The following is a 7,155-nucleotide window of genomic DNA, read 5'->3' on the forward strand; positions in this document are numbered from 1 at the left end:
GCTTTTAAAGGGGTCGGGGGTACCGACTTGGGAGGGGGTCGATCAGAGGCGGGGAGAGGTCGGACTCCAGCGGAGTCTGGCGGCGGTGTGGCATCGGGTCCACTCAGGACTCCGAGCTGGCGGCGGAGGCGGCGTGCGGTGCTGGGCCGTGGGCCGGCTATGCTGGGCTGCCCGAGGAAGAGTTTCTTTTAAACAATTTCCGCGCAGAAGAAAATCCTAATAAAATATTAAAAAAACTAAAAATTCCGAAAACAATTTTCACCGTCCCTACCTAATATTTGGGAGATAATGAACATTTTTCTGGACTAAATGCAATTTTAAAAAAATGCATGTTTTTCTCTAATTCATATAAAATAGCAAATAAAATACAAATAAAATAATAAATTGATTTCAAAATTTCTTCTCCAATATTTTTCTTCTGTTGAAGAAGTCATTTTATCTTCTCTCATTTATTTTTGTTGAATTGAAATAATTGGAAAGAAATTATTAAAATCAAATTGATCCTCTTTTCAAATTTTAAATAAATTGAAATATGAAAATTTTGTGAAACCTCCAACTCTCTCCTTGGGTCCTTGAGTTGCTTAAGATTTCTAGGATCACAACCAAATGCAAATAAAATATGATATGCATGTGATGATCTATGTATAACATCCAAATTAAAAATTGGGATGTTACACGGGATGAAAATAAATGGCCCAGTTATGAGTCAGAGGTTGGACTTGCAACCGGGACAACAACAAAAGCATGGCCCAAGTTGCAAGTCGAGGTGGACTTGCAACCCGTATGAAAACAAACAACGTCCTAGTTGGGAGTCAAGGATTAACTTGCAACTGGGAGAACTACACAAAACTACGATGCCGGTTGCAAGTTTAGGGTTGTCACACCCTAATTTTTGGCCCTTTCTTTTTCTTTTGGTTTTATGAGTATTTTTCTTGAGTTTTCTTTTTCTGTGGCTATGTGGTCTCTTTCTGTCCAGAGTGGCTTGTCACCCTCATATCCGTCCCTAGACCTTGCCATTTTCATCCCAGCCCAAATGCCAATATTCTTTTTATTGGGAATATTCCCTTTTCTATTAAAGGAATAACCCTGTCTGCCCTAGGTTGTGAAGTAACCTATATTTACATCACTCCTAAAATTCCCAAATAATCCTCATAAATTGTTTGGGTCATATATTCATCAAATATGGCAAAACTTTTCCTTGCCATGTTCAAAATTAATTCCCAAATATTCCTTTCATATTGTGCCCTAAATGACACTTGGTGAAGCAAGTGCTATATATCTTTGCTTGATTGAACCCAAACTTTTTGGACACCTTTTCCTATCCATATCATTGCCCTGTGCCAAATTTTAACTTCATTTGCCTAGTGAATCTTTCTCAGTGATATTTCAAAGTTCCTGTCTGAGGGAAGCCTTTGTGACGGAAGTACTAGCTAGGAGTATCTAAATGATTTGAAATTTTGCACACTACTTTATGTTCTCACATCATAACCCTCCTCCAAGTTTCATATCATTCTATTGATCTATGCAAGCCCAGGATCAATTCTATGTTTTTATCCAAATTTTCAGTTTGTGAAGCAAGTATATTTTATCTTACTCCATTGCGGCTGAAAATTTTCCTAAGCCTTCTCCTATCCATATCAACTCTCTCCACCAAATTTGGCCTCATTTAATCTAGCAATTTTACCTCAGGATTTTTCCCAAGTTTCTGTCCAAGGAGGTGCTGTATGAAGGAAGTACCATTTTGGCTTGGCCAAATGGCACGAAATTTTTATGGCACACTCTTAAGCCCAAATCATCCTGCCATGTTCACTTTCAGCTCAAGTGGGTACACTATGTGAGTGCCCCTTCATGATCTTGATTCTGGACCAGATTTGGCAGTTGCAAAGCAACTATGCTAAACACTTGTCCAAATCACCTCAAAATTAGCAAGATTATAGTCCTTACTATCCTAAACCTCCCAGACATCAGCTCTGTCCTTTATCACCTCCCTGCCGATCACAGTTTCATGCAATATTTTGCAACAACAAACTTCAGAGGGCATTTCCCATCTAAACACATCGTTTTTAATCGAGATTTAAACTCAGTTGTAACCTACCCTGGAGGGCATTCACCCTAGACACTTGCCAGCCCATTGCGTCTTCTTCTAGCTAGTCTGGGTGGTGACCACCATTTTGGCATGCTATGAGCGTGTCTAGAGCATCGTTTGCTTCGGGCCCCTCCTCTGCTCAGCGTCTCAGCGAGCACGAGCATGTCCAGCAGCTCTGCCTCGTCGTACCCTTCTCCCTGGACCTCTCTCCTCCTCCGGCAGCTTGCTCGATGGCGCTCGTCGCCGCGCGCCCACGGGCAAACTATTGCCGGCTGTCGTCTTCCTCCTCTGTCTGTTTCCTCCCCGTGCCCCTTGTCTTGCTTTGCTCCGTGATCGCTGCATCACCGCGTCATCGCGTTTCCGCACCCTCCCGTGAGTCCTACCCCTTGCCATAGCCTTGGTTGAGCTCGTGCGGTGGTGACCGGCGCGGCATCCTCGCCCTGCCTATATAATGGGCATCCCCGAGCCCTCACGAGCATCTCATCAGCCTCAACCCACTCCTCTAGACCTCCCCCAACCACTCCTCTGAGCTCGAGGTGCTCCCGTTCCCCTCCGTTGCCGCCACGGTCGCTGTTCGGCCATGCCTAAATTTCGGCAAGCCGGCGCCCCTCCCTCCACTCTTTCATCACTAGAGGCCTCCCTACATGATACGTCTCCAACATATCTATAATTTTTTATTGTTCCATGCTGTTATATTATCATTCTTGGATGTTTTACAATCATTCTTTGGTACTAACCTATTGACATAGTGCCCAGTGCCAGTTGCTGTTTTCTGCTTGTTTTTTACATCGAAGGAAATCAATACCAAATGGAGTCCAAACTTTTTGTGGATTTTTTCTGGACCAGAAGACAACATATGGGCCAATAAAGTACCTGAGGGGTGCTCCGAGGGGAGCACTACCCACCAGGGCACGCCCAGGCGCACCCAAGTGGGTTGTGCCCACCTCGATGGCCTCCCGCACCGCTTCTTTGCTCTATAAATACCCCAATATTCCAGAAACCCTAGGGGAGTCGACAAAAATCAATTCCAACCGCCACAAGTACTAGAAACACCAGATCCAATCTAGACACCAGCACGGAGGGGTTCATCATGTCCATTGGTGTCTCTTCGATGGTGCGTGAGTAGTTCATTGCAGACCTACGAGTCCGTAGTTAGTAGCTAGATGGCTTCCTCTTTCTCTTGATTCTCAATACAATGGTCTCTTGTAGATCCATATGATGTAAGTGTTTTTGCGGTGTGTTTGTTGGGATCCGATGAACTTTGAGTTTATGATCAGATCTATGTTTTTATCCATGAAAGTTATTTGAGTCTTCTTTGATCTCTTATATGCATGATTGATTATAGCCTCATATTTCTTCTCCGATATTTGTTTTTTTGGCCAACTTGATCTATTTATCTTGCAATGGGAAGAGGTGCTTTGTGATGGGTTTGATCTTACGGTGCTTGATCCCAGTGACAGAAGGGGAAATGACATGTATGTATCATTGCTATTACGGATAACAAGATGGGGTCTATTTCTACATAAATAGATATTGTCTACATCATGTCATCGTTCTTATTGCATTACTCCATTTTCCCATGAACTTAATACACTAGATGCATGCTGGATAACGGTCGATGTGTGGAGTAATAGTAGTAGATGCAGGCAGGAGTCGGTCTACTAATGTTGGACGTGATGCCTATATAATGATCATTGCCTGGATATCGTCATGATTATTTAAAGTTCCGTCAATTTCCCAACAGTAATTGTTTTCCCACCATTTGCTATTTTTCTCGAGAGAAGCCACTAGTGAAACCTACGGCCCCCGGGTCTCTTTTTTAATATACTTGCCTTCGCGATCTATTTTCCTTTGCTTTTATTTTCAGTTTTACTAAACCAAAAATAAAAAAATACATTTCTGCACTTTGTTTTATTTGCACTCCATTTATCCTATCTATTACAACTTTATCACATCTCCGTGCCAATTTCTGGCGTTGTTACCCAAATGGGATTGACAACCCCTTTAACACGTCGGGTTGCGAGTATTTGTTATTTGTGTGTAGGGGTTGTTTACGTTGTGTTACATGGTTCTCCTACTGGTTCGATAACCTTGGTCTCATCACTAAGGGAAATACCTACCGTTGCTGTGCTGCATCATCCCTTCCTCTTTGCGGAAATACCGACGTAATTCTAGCAGACATCAAAAGGAATTTCTGGCGCCTTTGCCGGGGAGGATCATCAACATCAATCAGGTTCCTAATCCAAAATCTCATCTCCTTGCAATTTACATTATTTGCCATTTGCCTCTCGTTTTCCTCTCCCCCACTTCACAAAAAATTCCCGTTTTATTCGCCCTTTCGTTCGCCATTTTCTCGTTAGATCGGTTTTTGAGTGCGCTCTTGTTTGCGTAGTCATGATGCCTCAAAGAAAATATTATGATGTTCCTTACCCAAATATTTTGCTTGGAATTGAGAAAAGTACTAAGGAATATATGACTACACAATTTGAGTATAATAAATATTTTACTAAAGAACTTAAAGAACATCTGTTGTGATAGAGGCTATAACAAAACAACTTGATGATATTAGTAGAGAAGTTTGCAATCTCCAATCTAAGTATTCTTTTGACGAAAGTTTGTTAGGAAGAATATCCGATGCACAAGCTACTTTAGTAAATCAAATGGCCGCCAAACCAATCACGTTAGAAGATAAAAGTGATGAAGATCTTAAAATGATTGGTGTTTCTTCTATTGATTCTTTGTTTAGTAAAATTAAGATTGATGAAAAAGGGACTCGAGAAGAGTCAACTTTAGCTAGAAGGCGTCTTGATAATTCGGAGGGTGAAAATCTTGTTGAAAATACTTATAAAAGTGGGTTTGAAGAGGTCAAGACTTTAACTAGTGATGTGCCCACTATTTTGGATTACAAAGACTTTAATTATGATAGTTGCTCCTTGGTTGATTGTATTTCTTTGTTGCAATCCATGATAAATTCACCCCATGCTTATGAACAAAATAAAGCTTTTACTAAACATATTGTTGATGATATGATGAAAGCTTTTGAAGAAAAGTTGGAATTATAAGTTTCAATTCCTAGAAAATTACATGATGAATGGGAACCTACCATCAAAGTCAAGATCAAAAATTATGAGTGTTTTGCTTTATGTGATTGGGTGCTAGTGTTTCTACAATTTCGAAATCTTTATGTGATGTGCTTGGTCTTACCGATATTGAAGAATGCTCTTTAAATTTGCACTTGGCGGATTCTACTATTAAAAAGCCTATGGAAAGAATTAATGATGTTCTTATTCTTGCAAATAGGAATTATGTGCCCATAGATTTTATTGTTCTTGATATTGATTGGAATCTGTCTTGTCCAATTATACTTGCTATACCATTTTTACGTACTAATGGTGCCGTGATTGATATGAAAGAAGGCAATATTAAATTTCAATTTCCACTAAGAAAGGGCATGGAACACTTCCCTAGAACAAGAATTAGGCCACCATATGAATCAATCATGAGGGCATCGTAGGGATCTAGAGCTAAAGATGACAAAACTTAAATCCTACGCGTTATGCCTAGCTAGGGGCGTAAAATGATAGCGCTCATTGGGAGGCAATCCAACCTGTATCTTTTTGCTTTTTGCTTTTCTTGCTGTTTTCAATTATTCCTCTGATTAGATGTGTTTTTCTGGTTTAAATTAGTGTTTGTGCCAAGCAAGGCCTTTGGGATGATTTGGGTGAGAGTTGATTTGATCTTGCTGAAAAACAGAAACTTTTGCGCTCAAGAAATTATTTTTTCATTTTTATCAGAAGAGTGCTTTTGAGTTGATTATTCTTGCAGAAGATTAATGCTCAAGTCGTCCTAATTTTTCAGAATTCTTGGAGTTACGGAAGTATTGGAAGTAGTCAGATTGCTATAGACTGTCCTGTTTTTGGTAGATTCTGTTTTCTTTCCGTTATGTGCTTGTTTTGATGATTCTATGGTTTCCTTTGAAGAGTTTTTGCCATAGAAAAGTTGGAATACCTAGATATAATGCAAAAATAAAATATGAATGGGTTTGCAACAGTACGTATAGTAGTGGTTTGCTTTCTTATACTAACGGATCTCACAAAGGTTTTGTTGAGTTTTGTGTGATTGAAGTTTTCAAGTTTTGGGTGATCTTACGATGGATGAAGGAATAAGGATTAGCAAAAGGCTAAGCTTGGGGGATGCCCGAGGCACCCCAAGATAATATTCAAGAAGTAGCAAGTAAGCTTGGGGATGCCCCCGAGTGGCATTCCCTCTTTCTTCTAACAACCATCGGTATTTTACTTGGAGCTATATTTTTATTCGTCACATATTATGAGTTTTGCTTGGAGCGTCTTATGTGATATGAGTCTTTGCGTGTTTTGCTTTCTGTCTTAAGTCTTGAATCCTTGCTGGACACACCTTTTTGAGAGAGCCAAAAATTATGCTATGCTTGCTCCTATGCCTCACTTAAAATTTTAGAGCCTTGGAATTGCTCTACTGCTTCCCTTATATCTTTTTGAGCATGATGTGCTTTCTTATTTTTGAAAAATGCTCTCACGCTTCACTTAGATTTATTTGGGAGTTATTAATTTTTTTAAGAAATTCTCTCTTGCTTCACTTAGATTATTTTGAGAGAAAGAAATATTATGCTCATGTTCTTCACTTATATTTGTTTGAGCTTATTAAAAGCAACATATGAAAATAGTCCCAAAGTGATAGATATCCAAGGAGGATATAATAAAAACTTTCATGAAGATCATTGGACAAATAAACTTGGTTCTTTAGTAATGGTTTTGAGATATGACGATGTGATATGTGAGTCATGTTGATGAGTAATTATGCTTTAGTAAGAATATTGGTGTTAAGGTTTGTGATTCCCTATGCAAGCATGAAAGTCAATAGTTATGCAATGAAACTACATCCTACTTGTGGTGCATTATTTGGTGTTACTTATGCTTAATGCTCGGGCACGAGATTTTTTGTTTCTTTGTTGGACGCTTCTCAATCTTTTTGCTAGCCTTCATTTTTTGCACTAAGTATGATCACTACTTGTGCATCCAAAACCCTTTAAACCA

Source organism: Triticum dicoccoides, chromosome 2B (genome assembly GCF_002162155.2).
Source record: "Triticum dicoccoides isolate Atlit2015 ecotype Zavitan chromosome 2B, WEW_v2.0, whole genome shotgun sequence".
Lineage (NCBI taxonomy): Eukaryota > Viridiplantae > Streptophyta > Magnoliopsida > Poales > Poaceae > Triticum > Triticum dicoccoides.